Here is a 19,617-nt window from a genome sequence, read left to right as displayed (position 1 = left end):
AGATTTGCCAAGATATTTTGAGCAGGTTGGTGTTTTTTCTGTTTTAAAACTAGAATTTAGAAAAGGAAAGTTTTCACAGGATACTTATTAACCTATTTATTAGACTCAAAAAAATGCATTATTCTGAAATAAATTACTTCTGATTTGGTTGAATGGTTTTATTATGTAAATGAACTTTGTTAACTCCTTTCTATGGCAGATACTTTCCAGAAATAAAATGAGCTATATATACAGGTTCAAAGTTTGATAAATATCTATTTAATGAGATGTGACCACATACATTGAGATACAAGATACAAAGCTAAACTCTTCAAACTTAAGTTAAATTTCTATATTTTGATATTTAACTGTGTTAAGAATAAATTATTTATAAAATGAGGGATTAAAGTTAACATTTTGAGTGTAACTAAGGTTAGAAGAGGATTACTGATTATTACATTTAGGTTTATTAGAATATCATTAATACCTTAATATTATAATACTGGAGGGAATACTTCCTAAGTCAACCAACATAAGCAGGTTAAAATGAAATATACTAGAATATCAGAGACTTAAGCAGGAAGTGAGTTGAAATTGAAACCTGGCTTGATTCCTGCGATAGCTCAGGAAAACAGGCCGTGGATCAAAACAAACAACTTATTGATTGAGGATGTGCCCCCGCCCCCACAAAGGAGCAGATGGCTGAAGCTAAGCATTTATTCTCATCAGCGGCTTTGTTGATAACTTCATACCATGGCGCACAATTTTAATTGAATGCTTAGATGGCAATCAGTGCCTGGCTTGGGTTTCTTTGTTTTCTTGAATCTTGTCCACGGAAACAATGGCAACAAAAACTACTTCTTATAGCTTTGTTCACTTTTTTTTAACCTATCTTATGACAGTTGCACCCTTAAGCTTTAGCTGACTTTATATCCAATGTCTGAAAATAAATTTGTGGGAAGCAGTACAGTCTATACATCCATTATAACTTCATTAAAATTTACTATACAGATATGTCTCTCTTTCTCTTTGGTTGGAATATAATAATCATGTATAAGACATTAAAAATTATTGATTCAAGTTTTGAATAAAATGAAATTAATCTATTCTTTTGTTGTGGTTGTGAAAGAACCCTGCCAAGTAGCAACCTTAAAGACAATCAGGCAGTGAAGTCTGTTGAATATAAACATGGAACTTAAACGAAATAAACCAAACAAAGAAAATTGAGACTGTCAAGAAAAATAACTTTTACAAAAATGCTTCTTTTTTTTTTTTTTTTGTTATTTTAGTAAAGGTATTTGGTCATGTAATCTACTGTGTATTTGTGGGCATCTCTGCATATATACTGCTGGTAAATTTCTATATGCAAATAAGAATTGCAACTATGTTAAAGTATGGTTTATTGGCATATATGTCATGGAAGTGAAACGTTCATTTCACAAAACATAATATATAGTCATTTTTGACAGTAAAATTTTAGAGGAGATAGTACATGTTTATATTAATCAATGATCTTAGAAATAACTTCCTGTGACATAGCTCTTACCATGTGCTAAGTTCTGTACTACACTCTCTGCACACTATTTTACTTATCCTACAATAACCTAATGAAGAGTGTTGTGTTAGAATTATTTTGCACTTGCAGAAACTGAGGTTGCTAAGTGAAATCATCTTTCCATACCTTACAATAAATGAGAGAATCAGAATTTGAATGCTGTGCTGCTTGATGTCCAAGCTTATATTTTTAACCACAACATTTTACAGGGATTTCCTCAGCTGTCTTTTACCTTATACTCAAGTTTCATACATAAAAACAGTCACTATTACCACTTATTACCATAAGTTCTGGCGGTTCTAAGGTGGGTTAATACCGACCTCCTCCAAGAGAGCTTATGCCATACCCAGGTCTGCTGCACTCAGAGCCCCTTCCCCTGCAGCAGTCCACTGCTGACCCGTACCTCCTCAGGAGACACCCAAACACAGCTCTGTCTCAGTCTCTGTGGGGTCTCTGGGTCCTGGTGTGCACAAGGTATGTTTGAGCCCTCTGAGCATCTCTGGCGGGTATGGGGTTTGATTAAATGTGATTTCACCCATTCTACCACCTTGCTGGGGCTTCTCTGTCCTTGGACGTGGAGTATCTCCTCACAGTCACCCCAGCACCACACAGACATGGCTCCAGTCTATAACCTGATCAATAATGCTGAAGAAGTTGAGATTGAACGGTTCTGTGAAGACCTACAGTAACTTCTAGAACTAACATCCAAAGTAGATGTTTTTATTATAGGGGACTGCAATACAAAAGTAGGAAGTCAAGAGATACCTGGGATAACAGGAAAAATTGGCCTTGGAGTACAGAATGAAGCAGGGCAAAGGCTAACAGAGTTTTGCCAAGAGAATGCACTGGTCATAGCAAACACCCTCTTCCAAAAGAACAAGAGAAGACTCTACACATGGACATCACTGGATGGTCAATGCAGAAATCAGATTGATTATATTCTTTGCAACCAAAAATGGAGAAGCTCTATACAGTCAACAAGACTGAGAGCTGACTGTGGCTCAGATCATGAACTCCTTATGCCATGCTATGCTAAGTCACTTTAGTAGTGTCCGACTCTGTGCGACCCCATGTACAGCAACGCAGTCCAGCCCGGCTCTGGGCAGCAGCCCTGGACAGCTGCCCAATCCAGGAGGCTCCTCTGTCTGCAGGATTCTCCAGGCAAGCCTTATGCCAAATTCAGACTCTAATTGAAAAAAGTAGGGAAAACCACCCAGACCATTCATGTATGACCTAATTCAAATCTCTTACAACTACATAGTGGAAGTGACAAATAGCTTCAAGGAATTAGATCTAATAGAGTGCCTGAAGTACTATGGATGGAGGTTCCTGACATTGTACAGGAGGCAGTGATCAAGACTGTCCCCATGAAAAAAGAAATGTAAAAAGGCAAAATGGTTGTCTGAGGAAACCTTGCAAATAGCTATGAAAAGAAGAGAAGGGAAAGGCAAAGGAGGAAAGAAAAGATATACCCATTTGAATGCAGAATTCCAAAGAATAGCAAGGAGAGATAAAAAGCCTTCCTCAGTGATCAATGCAAAGATAGAGGAAAACAATAGAATGGAAAACAAAAACAAAAACTAAAGCTCTCTTCAAAAAATTAGAGATACCAAGGGAATTTTTCATGCAAAGATGGGCACAATAAAGGACAGAAATAGTATGGATGTAACAGAAGCAGAAGATATTAAGAAGAGGTGGCAAGAATACACAGCAAAACTATACAAAAATATCTTCATAAACCCGATAATCACTATGATGTGTTCACTCACCTAGAGCCAGACATCCTGGAATGTGAAGCCAAGTGGGCATTAGGAAGTGTCACTATGAACAAACCTAGTGGAGGTGATGGAACTCCAGCTAAGCTATTTCAAATCCTAAAAGATGATGCTGTGAATGTGCTACACTTAATATGCCAGCAAATTTGGAAACCCAGCAGTGGCCACAGGACTGAAAAAGATAAGTTTTCATTCCAATCGCAAAGAAAGGCAATGCCAAAGAATGCTCAAACTACTGCACAATTGCATTCTTCTTACACACTAGCAAAGTAATGCTCAAAATTCTCCAAACAGGCTTCAATAGTATGTGAACCATCAACTTGCAAATGTTCAAGCTGGATTTAGAAAAGGCCAAAGAACCAGAGATCAAATTGCCAACATCTATTGGATCATCAAAAAAGCAAAAGAGTTCCAGAAAAACATCTACTTCCTCTTTACTGACTATGCCAAAGCCTTTGGCTTTGTGGATCACAACAATCTGTGGAAAATTCTTGAAGAGACAGGAATCCCAGACCACCTGACCTGCCTCTTGAGAATCTGTACGCAAGTCAGGAAACAACATTTAGAATTGGTCATGGAACAGCATACTGGTTCCAAATTGGGAAAGGACTATATCAAGGCTGTATATTTTCACCTTGCTTATTTAACTTATATGCAGAGTGCATCATGAGAAATGCTGGACTAGATGAAGCTCAAGTTGGAATAAAGATTGCCAGGAGAAATATCAATAACTTCAGATATGCAGAAGACACCACCCTTATGGCTGAAATTGATGAAGAACTAAAGAGCCTCTTGATGAAAGTGAAAGAGGAGAGTGAAAAAGTTGGCTTAAAACTCAACATTCAGTAAACTGAGATCATGGCATCTGGTCTCATCACTTCATGGCAAATAGATGAGGAAACTGTGGAAACAGTGACAGACTTTATTATTTTTGGCTCTAATATCACCACAGATGGTGACTGAAGCCATGAAATTAAAAGACTTTTGCTCCTTGGAAGAAAAGCTATGACCAAACTAGACAACATATTAAGAAGTAGAGACATTACTTTTCCAACAAAGGTCGGTCTAGTCAAGGCTATTGTTTTTCCAGTAGTCATGTATGGATTTGAGAGTTGGACTAAGGAGGAAGTTGAGTGGTGAAGGATTGATGCTTTTGAACTGTGGCATTGGAGAAGACTCTTGAGAGTCCCTTGGACAGCAAGGAGACCCAACCAGTCCATCCCAAATGAAATCAGTCCTGAATATTCATTGGAAGGACTGATGCTAAAGTTGAAACTCCAGTACTTTGGCCACCTGATGGGAAGAACTGACTCATTGGAAAATACCCTGATGCTAGGAAAGATTGAAGGTGGGAGGAGAAGGGCATGGCAGCGGATGATGGTTGATGGCATCACCAACTCAACAGACGTGAGTTTGAGTAAACTCCAGGAGTTGGTGATGAACAGGGAGGCCTGGCATGCTGCGGTCCATGCGGTGGCAAAAGTTGAACATGACTGAGCAACTGAACTGACTGACTGACAGACCTGAGGAGCACATCTTTCAGTGTCCTGTCTTTTTGCCTTTTCGTACAGTTCATGGGGTTCTCAAGGCAAGAATACTGAGGTGGCTTGCCATTCCATTCTTTAGTGAACCACATATTGTAGAACTCTCCACCATGATTCGTCTGCCTTGTGTGGCTCTACACTGCATGGCTCATAGTTTTATTGACTTAGACAAGGCAGTGGTCCATGTGTTCAGTTTGGTTAGCTCTCTATGTTGTGGTTTCCATTCTGTCTGTGCTCTGATGGATAAGGATTAGAGGCTTATGGTTGCTTCCAGATTCGAGAAACTGACTAGGGGGGAAACTGGGTCTTGTTCTGATGGGAGGGGCCATGCTCAGTTAGTCTTTAATCCAATTTTCTATTGATGGGTGTAGCTGTGTTCCCTCCTTGTTGTTTGACCTGAGGGCAAACTATGGTGTAGTTAATGAAGATAATGGCGACCTCCTTCAAAAGGTCTCATGCACGCACTGCCGCACTCAGTGCCCCCAACCCTGCCAGCAGCCCACCACCAACTCACGCCTCTGCCAGAGACTCCTGGACACTCATGGGCAAGTCTGGGTCAGTCTCTTGTGGGGTCACCGCTCCTTTCTCCTGTGTCCTGGTACACACAAGGTTGTGTTTGTGCCCTCCAAGATTCTGTTTCCCCAGTCCTGTGTAAGTTATGATGGCTCTATGGTGGGGTTAAGGGCAACCTCCTCCAAAAGGCTTTATGCCATACCCAGGTCTGTTGCACCCAGAGCTGCTGGCCCTGCCACAGTTCATTGCTGACCCATACTTCCACAGGAGACACTCAAACACAGTTCTGCCTCAGTCTTTGTGGGGTCTCTGGGTCCTGGTGCACACAAGTTTCATTTGTTATATATTACAAGTTATAATTAAAAGTAACTCATAGAAATATGTTATATGCTTAAGGATCTCAGGGCCCATTGTGGTAAGCAAATAAATACACCAACAATAAACTCAGAACACATGAAAAATGCTATCAAAATATTTTTAGAATTCTAGAGGTTCCTGGATAATTGGCACCTAATGCTACTTGGGCTTTCCTCATGGCTCAGTCATTAAAGAATCTGTTTGCAATGCAGGAGACCCGGATTTGGACCCTGTGTCAGGAAGATCCCCTGGAGAAGAAAATGGCAACCCACTCCAAAATTCTTGCTGGAGAATACCCTGGACAGAGGAGCCTGGCAGGCTACCGTCCATGGGGTCACAAGAGTCAGACACAACCTAGTGAGTAAACCACCAAACCAATGCTACTTGGACAAATGGGAAACAGTTCTGTGGGGGAAGTATAGTACTAAATTGAATGCTATAGGAATCACATACTTGGGAGAGATGGAAGCTGGGTAAAGTTTTATATGCAGAGCAAGCAGCATCTTTAAGACCTGGGATAAATATAAAAGTCATTAAGTACACAGTATTGATTCTATCAACAATAATAAATTCTCAAGTTTTGATAGATATAGTTTACTTACTTTTGAGGAATTCCATTTGATCTCCATTGTGTCATTCATAAAAGGTCTTTTTAAGACTGTTCCTAGCATTAACTTGGAGATCAGTGGGTAAAACAGACCAGATATTTTTAAAATCTTAGGATTCAGAACAATATTTTTAAAATCTTGGAATCCAGAACAAGAGGAAACTCTAGCATGTTTTATGGATGTAAACATATGTCAGTGTTAGTTGCTTACTTATGTCTGATTCCTTCGAACCCATGGACTATACCCTACCAGGTTCCTCTGTCCATGAAATTCTCCAGGCAAGGATTCCAGAGTGGGTTGCCATTTTCTTCTCCAGAGGATCTTCCCTACCCAGAGATTGAACCCAGGTTTCCAGCATTTCAGGCAGATTCTTTATAGTCTGAGCCACCAAAGAAGGCCAAATGGTCCTCTGTTATTTGAACACCATGATATCTGGGCATATCTGGGCATCTCTTGCCACCATACACAAGGCTTGGCATTAACAAAATCCCTGGGTTGGGAATATCCCCTGGAGGGATATCCCCCACTCCAGCATTCTTGCCTGGATAATCTCATGGACTGAGAAGCCTGGCAGGCTATAGTCCATAGGGTTGCACAGAGTCAGAGATGACTGAAGCAACTTAGCACATGCATCTGTTGCCGCCATACACAAGGCTTGGCATTAACAAATCTGTTACTTTGGTAGTTCTGTACTATTCAGTCCTATATCTGGCCTGCTGATCTATAATAATACTGTACTATTGATTTAAGCCAGGTTTTTTGGTTTAGTTTTTTGTTTTTCTGTTTCTTGTTATCTGTTGAATGTTTAGTCACTTAACTAGATTTTCAACTCATTTTGACCCATGCTGAGCCACAAAATTGGGTCAAGAGCTATGGGTTGAAAAGCATCCTAGTTAGATGGAAAAAAAAAAAAAAAACTCTGGTCAACTGAAGATTGCAATCATTAGATGGCTGGGGTTAGATATTTCTTGTGTTCCATATTTATCATTCCTGATTTAAGTGAAAGGGTAAAGTAAGTAAAATTTTCATGTTGCTTTGTTCTCCTATTTCAATGCCACTATTATAACCTCTTTTTCTCCCATGCCAAGAACCTATGCTATATCCAGTAATGACTTCAAATCATTTTTAAGATCTCAAAAATTTAAAAAAAAAAAAAAAATGTTAGGATACCACCACCTGAAGTATTTACCTTGTAGAAGCCTACAATAACTTTATATGTTGTCTGAATAATGGGCTTTTAAAGTCTCTACACTGGTGTTCAGCATAGTGGCCCCTTCGTAACATTTTCCAGTCCTTTGGCCATGCCCAACAGTTTTCTAACTGTTGGGCCATCACTGTGCTTCCTTTGTCTTATTTTAGGATTTAGAGTTTTCTGATTTCTCACTTGGTTATTCACCATTTCCTTAACTCCATTTTACTCATCCAATTTCTAGATTTTATAGGTCTTCTCCAGCTCTTATAGCTCTATTGGCTATTATTTATATTAATTCTATATAGTAATTAGTTCAGCCCCTGGGTCAACGTAGGTTCCTATTCAATATTTGCTATGAAATCAGTAAGAGTTAATACTTTCAGAAGTGTAAGTAAAGTAAAGTCACTCAGTCGTGTCCAACTGTTTGCGACCCCATGGACTATAGCCTACCAGGTTCTTCCCATGGGATTTTCCAGGCAAGGGTACTGGAGTGGGTTGCCATTCCCTTCCCCAAAACATGTTGTGCACTCCTCCCCGTCGGGGAATGGAACCCAGGTCTCCCGCGTGACAGACGGGGATACTCAGAACTATACTAATGAGGAGTGAGCTTTCAGAAGTGTAGGAGAGTTCAAATTACTATGCAAATCTGATCGTCCAAACAGGATGATACCATCTGGAATCTGTTGCTAAATAGGTGGTGTAATTAGTGTTCATTATAACACACCAAATATACTCCTTATCAGTACTCACAAGCAGATAGAAATGGTTGTAATCCAGAGAATATTATATAGTAATGTACAGTATAGTAAATCAGTTTCTATAGTTACAATGGAAGTAACTTCCTTTGCCATCAAAGCAAATGCCAAAAGCACAATCTTAGATAATGAGTGCAAAATGCCTTTATGTTAGCCTTTCATCTTTCATGTGGCCTTCATTTCATTTTCCGTTAAAAATGAACCACTAGGAATAATTATTGTGAAGATAACTGGTTAAACTAAAAGTTTTTAAAATATCAACTTTTGTTAAAGAAATCTACAGAAATACCCTAAGTCAGAAACCATCATCTTATTGATTGAATGGAAGAATAATGCCAACATTAAAGCAGTAATAACAAAAGATAGAATCAAAATTACAGATACAAATTCAGAGTATAACCTACTTTAAGTTTATTCTAAAATTTATTTTTCTTGCTTTCAAATTGGTTTTTGTTTCTCCTAAAATCATGTTAAAAAATAGATTTCTTCTATATATTGGCATTATTATAAGCTGAAATTTTAATGCATCTTTAAATTGATAGATATTCAGAATATATATGATTTTTGCCTACCTTCATGCAAACTTAGCATTTTACTTCTACTGAATGATGCTGTTTGGGGAACAAGACAACTTTTTCTTTTTTAGTAAAATCTTTACCTTGAGCACATTTTTGTATTAACTTTTGATTGGCTTCTCAGAACCTTTCCCGAGGTTACATTCTTACAGTTGCAAATTTGTGAAAATCTCGTTTCAAGAAACAACCAAGGATATATTGGTTTTATGATCTGGTAATAGAATGTCTAGTTTTACATGCTCAATTTTAATGAAAATGTGGTGAATGTAAAAAGCCTTTCAAACTGTCACTGTGCATGTCAAACACATGCAGTTACTGTTTGTATATTAAAATCCCTTCTAGCCTGACAGCATGCCTACACATTTTTTTTCTTTTTTAATTAGAGTATTCACATCTCTCACTCTCTTTCTGTATCACAGAGAGAACAACGCTCTCAGTTACTAGGAGCTCTAACCAGTTATGACTACTACTAGATCTTTTGAATTATCCAATTATAAGCAAGATGTTTTCATATGTCCCTTGCTCTCTTTCAGACTCAGTTGCATGGTCCATAAAAAGATAATACGAAGGACATTATCATCCATGTACAGTATAATTCTGAAAAAGTCATGCAATAAGTGGAAGCCACTGTAGCTTTCCTAATTGTGACTACTGCTGCTGCTAAGTCACTTCAGTCGTGTCCAACTCTGTGTGACCCCATGGACTGCAGCCCACCAGGCTCCCCCGTCCCTGGGATTCTCCAGGCAAGAGTGCTGGAGTGGGGTGCCATTGCCTTGTCCGGTGACTACTGCACAGAACATTAAAAAAAAAAAAAAAAAAGTGAGGGAGAACTTTAAGGGTCCCATTTCCCACTCCAGGCACACATCATCTGGGCTGAGATTACTTTACAAACGATTTTGACTTCTAATGGCAACTTTAGGACAAATGTATATATATATGTGTGTGTGTGTGTGTGTGTGTGTGTTTAAAACCTCAAGAAGAAATTGATGTATAAGGTTTTCTGTTTTAGAGTTTAAGCAAATTGTCATTTAGTTGCTAAGTTGTGTCTTACTCTTTTGCAACCCCATGAACTGTAGCCCACCAGGCTCCTCTGTCCATGGGATTTCCCAGGCAAGAATACTGGAATGGGTTGCCATTTCCCTCTAAAGGGGATCTTCCCCACCCAAGAATCGAACATGCATCTCCTGCATTGACAGATAGATTTTTTTTACCATCTGAGCCACCAGTGAAGCCCTTCAGCAAATTAGCATTATTCATATGTTTGGGGAAGTTGTTACCATTGGCCATTATCTAAAGAAAAAAAAAGGACATGCTTCTCAATACTAATTTCATATTACTCAGTAGCTCCTTTAATTCTCCAGAGTAGGAAAATGATTGACACTGTGAAAGTTACGATAGTGGTGCCTGTTGAAAATCTGTTCTGTTACAGGAAAACAAATGGATATCTTTTGGTTGCAAAGCACAGAAATCAATTCCAACTTGCTTAAACCTAAAGGATATTTTTTGTTGTTGTTATTTTTAATTGAATAAAATAATTCATATTAAACAACAAAAGTCTGGAAAGGGTATTGACACATTGAATTCATGTGCTTTTCTTCCAGAGTGCTGTTGATGTGCTCCCTGAAAGCTGGATTAGCATTTTATTTATTTTTTTTTTGGATTAGCATTTTATATGAAAGTTTTAAATGCTTAGAAAATACAGAGTTTAAATAATACAGGAAGTTGTTGAAGGCTGCCATGGAAAATCAGATGAATTAAATTCCAAATTTATTGTATCCAAATTAGTAAGGCAAAGAAAAAAGTCATTAGGGAAAAACACACCCAAAATATTCTTCAGAAGAATAAGAATAAAGGATTGGGAAGAAAGTGAACATAAGCAGTACAAGAAGTGAACATAAAATATATACAGAGCATATAGCTTCAGCAGGGTATGGGACAGAATGAGTTCGGACAGTGTAATCGTGAAAACATATCTTCAGTCAGAGATCACAAACCTCTGGAAATTAGAGTGATAAATAAAACAGTGTGGTCTCCCAGGGGACTTCCCAGGTGGCTAAGTGGTTAATATTCTACCTGCCAATGCAGGAGATGCATGAGACACGGGTTTGAACCCTGGTTCAAAAAGATCCCCTGGAAGAGGAAATGGCAACCTGCAACAGTTTTCTTGCCTGGACAATCCCATGAACAAAGGAGTCTGGTGGGCTGCAGAGGAGCTAGAGGGTAGCAAAGAGGTGGACACAGCTGAGCCTCTGAGCATGCATACATGAAATAGGGTACTGAGGAGGTGTTCAAAGATTGAATGAGGGCTACCTGATAACAATTTGCCTGAAACTATAGAATCACTGTCTAATTTAATGTAACCGTAGTAGTAGTAGTGTTAGTCACTCAGTCGTGTCTGACTCTTTGCGATTTCATGGACTGTAGTCCACCATGCTCCTCTGTCAATGGGATTTTCCAGGAAAGAATACTGGAGTGGGTTGCCATTCCTAATTTAATGTAGCCATAAAATGTAGTTAATGGGAGGAAAAAATATGTCATCCTGGAAAACAGAAGCGTGTGAGAACAGTCAGTATACATACCGAAGGGACTCTATCAGAGAGAGTTTTCTGGCTCTACTGATGAAAGAGTAGTGTAACAGGCTTCTGGGGTTGGGAAGGATCATCGCTTTCCCTTGCAAAGAGATGTGGATCAACACAACCTCCTGGGCCCCCAACGCTGTCACCAGAGAAAAGATTCCTCTCCCTTTCCTTTTTGCTTCTCTTCTTTTCACAGCTATTTGTAAGGCCTCCTCAGACAACCATTTTGCTTTATTGCATTTCTTTTTCTTGGGGATGGTCTTGATTCCTGTCTCCTGTACAATGTCACGAACCTCCATCCATAGTTCATCAGGAACTCTGTCTATCAGATCTAGTCCCTTAAATCTATTTCTCACTTCCACTGCATAGTCATATGGGATTTGATTTAGGTCATACCTGAATGATCTAGTGGTTTTCTCCACTTTCTTCAATTTCAGTCTGAATTTGGCAATAAGGAGCTCATGATCCGAGCCATAGTCAGCTCCCATTTTTGTTTTTGCTGACTGTATAGAGCTTCTCCATCTTTGGCTGCAAAGAATATAATCAATCTGATTTCGGTGTCGACCATCTGGTGATGTCCATGTGTAGAGTCTTTTCTCGCATTGTTGGAAGAGGGTGTTTTCTATGACCAGTGCGTTCTCTTGGCAGAACTCTATTAGACTTTGCCCTGCTTCATTCTGTACGCCAAGGCCAAATTTGCCTGTTACTCCAGGTGTTTCTTGACTTCCTACTTTTGCATTCCAGTCCCCTATAATGAAAAGTACATCTTTTGGGGTGTTAGTTCTAGTAGGTCTTGTACATCTTCATTGAACCGTTCAACTTCAGCTTCTTCAGCATTACTGGTCGGGGCATCGACTTGGTTTACCGTGATATTTAATACCATTAGGTTTGCTTTATATGCTAGCATATGTGTGTGTGTGTGTGTGTGTTTCCTGGAAAGTGTTCATAGACACTTGAAAAGAACATGTATTCTGCTATTACTTGGTGGAATATTTTATATGTACCTGTTAGATCTGTTTTTTAATATTGTTTAAGTGTTCTATTTTCTTATTGACCTTCTGCCTACTTTTTCTATTTACTATCAAACGTGTTATATTAACATCTCTATTATTATTAAACTTTCTAATCTTTTAATTCTGTCAGTTTTTACTTAATTAAATTGACCATGTTTCAGAGAATCTTATCATTTGATAAGTATCATTCAAGAGATACATTTATTTTAATATGAATATTTATTCTTAACTAAAGCCTAACTCAGACAACCAAGTTTCCTCTAGGGAGGAAAAAAAGAAAATCTCGAAGGTGCACCTAGGGAATACAGGAGAGATGTAACTATTAGACCAAAAAGGACATCCAATTTTTTATGGTCCACTTGCCAAAACGTTAGAAGACACAGGAAAGAATGCACCTGAATATTTCTGAAATTATTCATCTGGAACAGAAATTGACCTTGTTGTAGTGCTTGCTATAGGTAATTCCTGTTACTAACTTTGAACAGTTTTGAACAAGCATAAAAGGAGTAATTGAGCAAAAATTACTGTAGGAAAGACTAATGACTGATTTAAAAGACAATCTCTCTTAGGTATAAAAATCTTTTTTTTTTCTTTTGGATTTTGTCTTCCATCATCCTTATAAAACAGAGATAAAAATGAGAGTTCAAAATATATGATTGAATGTTTGGCAACACTGACAATTATCTGCCCAATGATTCTGGTTTTGACAGTAGCCAAGGAAACCAGAGAGCAAAGGTAAACAATTATGCAAAGAAAGGAAATTTCATCGTTGTGGGAAAAATATCAACTAGTTTTGATTCCTTTCACTTCCTTCACTAAAGAAAGATTGTCTTCAGTGCTCTCTCTTATTGTCAATAATATTGAGCACTAAAATTATCTATATTATTGACATTCTCAAGAGGATTTACCTGTATGGGGGTAAAAGAGATATGCTTTTATAAGACAAACTTGTAGAAATATAACACTTAGTAAAGTACTGAAAAAAAAGAGAATTGTGTCATCATTTTATGAACAGATAAAATCACATCCTATCAAATATACTGTAGGTTATAAAGCTTTATTCTACCTTGACTGTCTCTCTTTGGTGCCATTTATCTACTTGGATCCACCTTATGAAGCATGAAGTTGCAGCACAGATTGCTACCAATTATTCTAAGAACTTGGTCCATGTTTATTGGTACCACTTCACCCATTATTCTTGTGTGTGTGTTGAGTCCCTTCAGTCAAGTCTGACTCTTTGTGACCTTATTGACTGTAGCTCACTGGACTCCTCTGTCAGTGGTGTTCTCCAGGCAAGGATACTGGAGTGGGTTGCCATGCCCTCCTTCAGGGGATCTTCCTGACCCAGGGAGCAAATCCACACCTGTCTCCCATGCTTGTAGGCAGGTTCTTTACCATTAGTGTCATCTGGAACAAATTTTTTCAAAAGTGGTTAAGAAAGTAGTTATCTACATGATGAAGGAAGGACAGAGTTGAAAACAATAATGGTCTAAAAACTAAAGCAAATATTTTCATATTTGAAAAACAGACATTTAAGAAGTCACATTCTTATAAACATTCAAATTAAATCATGAAGGGATGGCTAAGATAGTTAATATTTGTTTTTTTATCTGGAGGAGCAGAACAAAAAAATCACATGTTAATCAAGGACAATGTATTTGCATAAAAAATAGGTGTCAAAAATATGAATAGTATTGAATTGTGGAAAAATATTTGAAGAGGTTACTCTGAGTTGATTGTGAAGACACAATAGAAAATGTAAGATCTGATAAAATGGAATTATTGCAATAAACAGAAATGAGAAAATTATTATAGGAAGCAGAAATGCACTAGTAAAATAGAGGTGGTTTGAGAACAATGCGTAGATTGGTTCGACCAAGTGTAGGCTTTGCTTCCAACCAGCATACAAATCTAACTCTGTGAGGTCAGGACAGGCCTCTGATGGTAGCTGACTAGATTTTCTAAGATGTTAAGAAGGGCCCTTTACAACTAAACCAGTTAATGTAATCAGATTTGTCCTATAGCAGTTCACAGGTTAGATTTGGCAGCTTGGAGATGACAGGACTGGTGGATATTTTACAAGAAGATACCATTGCCTTTCAAAAGTAACTTCATAGGTAACCAAGGACATATGTGTATATTGTTGTCAGTGGAAGCTACATACTTAAGGGAATAAAAGGAGCAAAAGGAAGATACTAATATTTTAAGTAAAATGTGTTTGCACAATGGAATTAATCTTGGTCATCAACTTAACTAAAACAATTTTAAGAAAGGGACAAATATATTTTAAACATTTAGAAAAGACAATGTGTTCCACATGCCTGATTTTCAAATCTAACCACACCATTTCCTAGAATTTGAATTTGGGTAAATGAACTAGTCTCTTTTCCTTATTGCTAAAACAATGTAGCAATAATAATACTTACTTCAAAGGGTTTTTGCAAAAACTGAATGAAAAAATTCATGCAAAATGCAGATTGGTGTCTTGAATACAAAAAAAAAAGTACTCAGGAACCTAGCTTATATAATTATGATTATTAGTAAAACTCATTGCATGTAGAAATCAGAATTTGTTTTTGGACTTTTCAACTTCAGTATTTTTCCACACAAAAACTGAGGCTTACTTAGGTAGTAAGTATATTTTGCTAAAGCATGTTCAATTGTATTTTTCTAACCATGTTACACTGCTTAGTGTCAATACAGTCTTTTTTAAAACTGTAAAACAGAGGAGCTGGGCCTGCAATCAAAAAAAACACATCTGCCATGCTAGTTATATCTCTTTTATTTAATATCCTGTAAAGCACATCCAAGTAGACTTTGTTTAAATTTAACTGAAAAATTTAACACTCAGTATTGATAATCTTAGTATATTGAGTTTGACATTCCACTGAAATGGTGAGGTTCTTGAATTAAACCTTTCATTAAATTATAAACCTCTTTTGGGCTCATTGTGCTAGAAAAGGTTTGTTAAATAAATATTCCTTTTGAAACTGGAGAAAAAAATAAGTGTCTGAGGGAAAAACAATTAGTCAACTATATTAGTAGTGCAAAGTTTTGATAGGATAAAGGCTTTTGTCAGATCAGTTGTAGAGAGATGACAAAGGCAAAATAGGTGAACAGATTTATCTATCACCTAGAAGGTAAACAGATGACTATGATCTGGGGACTGTTTCGGTATGGAGGGTTGAGAGAAACGGAAGTCTAGGTGCCTCAGAGGTGTGATGTGGGGTTGACTCCTGGGCATATCCTTGAATGCTGTAGTCCTTTGGCTGAGACACTCACAGTCACACATCAGTGCTGAGTATGTGTGCACAACCTCAGCTTAAGAGAGCCAGCTCAGGATGCTGCTGACACTGCTGCATTTAACTGGTGAGGCTTTATCAGTTTTTAAACGTTGGGAAATCTCTTTCCTGAATGCAGGCACTTCCTTGAGTCCTATGAGACCCAGTACCACCCTGGCCCTTCCCCACAGGACTCTGCTTCAGCACTACACACAGCACTGATTCTGATAGTGCCTGTTCTGATAATTTGATCTCATCATATATGTTTTCTCCTAGTTTACTTAGGTATCATTGGCAAATAAAAACTGTATGTGTTTAAGATGGCTTGACATACAGTTGACTGTTGAACAACCCAGGTTTAAAATGTGTGGGTCCCTATGGAGAACAGTGTGGAGATTCCTTAAAAAACTGGAAATAGAACTGCCATATGACCCAGCAATCCCAATCCTGGGCATATACACCGAGGAAACCAGATCTAAAAGAGACACGTGTACCCCAATGTTCATCACAGCACTGTTTATAATAGCCAGGACATGGAAGCAACCTAGATGTCCATCATCAGACGGATGGATAAGGAAGCTGTGGTACATATACACCATGGAATATTACTCAGCCATTAAAAAGAATTCATTTGAATCAGTTCTAATGAGATGGATAAAACTGGAGCCCATCATACAGAGTGAAGTAAGCCAGAAATATAAATACCAATACAATATACTAACACATATATATGGAATTTAAAAAATGGTAACGATAACCCTATATGCAGAACAGAAAAAGAGACACAAAGAACAGACTTTTAGACTGTGGGAGAAGGTGAGGGTGGGATGTTCTGAGAGAATAGCATTGAAACAAGTATACTATCAAGGGTGAAACAGATCACCAGCCCAGGCTGGATGCATGAGACAAGTGCTCAGGGCTGGTGCACTGGGAAGACCCAGAGGGATGGGATGGAGAGGGAGACGGGAGAGGGGATCGGGATGGGAAACACATGTAAATCCATGGCTGATCCATGTCAATGTATGGCAAAAACCACTACAATATTGCAAAGTAATTAGCCTCCAACTAATAAAAATAAATGGAAAAAATAATAATAAAATAAAATATAGTCTTTGCAAAAAAATAAAAATAAAAAAATAAAATGTGTGGGTCCACTTACAGGAGGACTTTTTAAAATAAATACATATACAGCCCACAGAACCTGTATTGATTGAATCTGATGATGTGAAACTGTAGATATGGTAGTCTGACTGTAAATTTACATATAGATTATCAACTGCGCAGAGTCTGTTCCAGACCCTGAGTTGTTCAAGAGTCAACTGTGTGTGTGTACATATATATGCATATATGTAAATGATTACCACAATCAAGTTAATTCATACATACATTTCCTCATATACTTACCTTTATGCCTCTGTGTGTGTTTGTGTGTGTGTGTGTAGTCCTATCATATTCTGAGTATCATTCCTGCCAAGGTTTGTAGAATTTTGATTTTACACAACATCTCATCCCATTTCAAAGTCCACTTTTTAATTTAGCTCACCATTCTTTTTTATCAGTGTCTACTTATTGGTACCAAGAACCAGTGTCTTTCAGGTTCTGAGCCTCATATTGGCCTATGCTGAGTTTAGCTGGCATTGTTTCTATACTTTACACATCTCGAGTTCTGATTTTTCTGTATCTGCAGCTAGTGAAATAATAAAGTAGTCTTAACTTTAAACTTGTGAAAATGTCAGACATAAAAACAATACAAATTTTACAAAGAGCAAGGCGCACATAAGGCGATAGTGTGGCATTTCAGACTCATTGGAAATCTACATATCTGATCTGATTACATCTCAAAATAGTAACAAACTAATATATGGGCAAATATTTTTTTTAAATACCTGGTTATCTATGTAAATAAGGGTTGACTCAGGGGTTGAGGGCATTTAATGTTTCCCTGAGATATACTTTTATGAATCTCAGTGGCTACAAACTGCTGTGAGTTAATAAACAACCGGCTAGCTCTAGATGAGTCAGGCTAATTATGTCAAGTCGATATGATGCATTCTCCATCAACAGGAGCATTTATGACAGCATTCTGAATCTCTCTTGTTATCAACTGGGACCTCAGGCTTTCTACAATTTAGGTTGCCCCTAAAATATTTTCATTCCCACAATCTTTTCCCAAGCTAGGTTAGATTTCCTATTATAAACTGGGCAGGGAGAAATTATGAGGCAGTATTTCTTCACAGAAAGTTCTTACAGCTTCTCAGTTGTGTCTACAAAGCAGATCTCTTTTAATCTGTGTTCATCCCAGTACTACTGAAAACATTCGCTGATGGTCCTAATAATGGCCCAGGGGAAACTCAAGAACACCAAAATCAAAAAGATGGCCTGGATATGGGTGGATACTTTTCAGCCCAAAGGGACTTTCTTTCATCTGTCTTATTAAAAAGGTAAACACTCTTTGAGGCATCTTCTTTCATCCATTAGGGACCAACTGTAAGAGTAATGTAATTGTATAAAAACATTCTGGAAGGAAATTGAAGAGATACTCAGTATTGTAAAATCTGGCCCCTTCTATTTATTATATTGCCAAAGTCCCTTGTTAACTTTGGGACAGTTGTTTTTCAAAAGTGGTGGCAAGGCCCTCACTGAGATAGAAGTCTTCATTTGCTGAATTTACTAGCAGCTCAGCATGTAACTGTGTTAAGCCATTCTTACCAGACAACAAATGAGATTTCAGAGGCCAACGCTTACTGAGAAAAACACTTCTCCCTCACTTCATCTCAGTGTAGCTCAATAAAACAATCAAGGACCCTGATGGCCTAATTTTTATAACATTGTCTTTTTTCCTCGGTAAACCATCTGGCCCCTGACCTTATCAGGTTGGACTCTGAATACAGACAGCATCTCAGTTTAGCTTGATGGTGGTTACTTCTTCCAGTATTTACTCTGGACCAAGTAGTAAAATGTCTCTTTGTTTATTCTCAATATTGAAGATTACCTGCATGGTTTTTTTCTGCTTAGCTTCACTATAATATTATCTTTTATTTCTTTAAATAATTAATAACCAGTGAAAACTTAACATAAATCATACTTCTTATTTTGTGTTTTATTCTATGAATTCAAAACATAAAGTTTAGTTTCAACTCTCTCTTTCAAGCAACTTGCAGTTATAAACCCAGCCAGCATTTTAAAATTTAACTCATTAATTTTTAAAATTAAACTCATTTGTTTTTGAGAATTATATTTTATATGAAAACTGTACATGAATTCTTTAAACCTATTTTCCATATGAACTTTGTTCTCAATGCCCCTTTTATTGACTACAGTCATTACCTTTATCAGAATCTTGTTTTTTACTTTATTCAAACCTGCAAATAATTAATTTTTTATGGTGACTCAGAGCAGATGATAAACATTAAATTAAGTAGCTTGATATTTAGGCATGACTTGAAAAATTTCTGTGGAAGCATCTTTAATCCAAGACTTAATCACCTTGATCTTCCTTCATCTTTGAAGTTTTAAGTTGGTCTCAAGCCTAAGTATAAGCTTAGTTCTTCACCTTGGAATTGGAGTCATATTATTAGCTCATAGAACTAATACCTAATTTCATTACTTGCATTCTCAATAGCATAACAGTTTCTTTAAAGTCTCTAGAAGGAGGGTCAAGTGGCATTACAAATAGTTTTAGGTTCTTTATTGGTGATTTCTTTCCATACAGTGCGGTGTTCAGTGAGGTATAGGATAAAAAGTGGTAATGGCATTTTATTTAGGAATTGCTTCTTGGCTAAATAAGGTCAAGGATTAAAAAAAAAAAAAAGGTGAGACTAATGTTGTTAATGTTTGGAGCTGATGAGTATAAATGTGGAAAGAATAGGACTGGAACAGTGATTCCAAAGATAT

At 37.5% G+C, this 19,617-nt stretch overlaps 1 long non-coding RNA gene across 1 annotated transcript; it reads left to right on the top strand.

Moving 5' to 3' along the window:
* The first annotated feature begins 2,189 nt into the window (after positions 1-2,189).
* On the top strand, positions 2,190-13,825 carry LOC122687554. Its single transcript, XR_006339170.1, has 3 exons — positions 2,190-2,201; positions 11,229-11,276; positions 13,701-13,825. It is a non-coding gene; the product is annotated as an uncharacterized LOC122687554 (long non-coding RNA).
* Positions 13,826-19,617: the final 5,792 nt, after the last annotated feature.

This window comes from Cervus elaphus, chromosome 31 (assembly GCF_910594005.1).
Source record: "Cervus elaphus chromosome 31, mCerEla1.1, whole genome shotgun sequence".
In the NCBI taxonomy this organism is placed as follows: domain Eukaryota; kingdom Metazoa; phylum Chordata; class Mammalia; order Artiodactyla; family Cervidae; genus Cervus; species Cervus elaphus.
The sequence above is the reverse complement of the archived record's forward strand: the minus strand, read 5'-3'. Positions and strand labels throughout refer to the sequence as shown.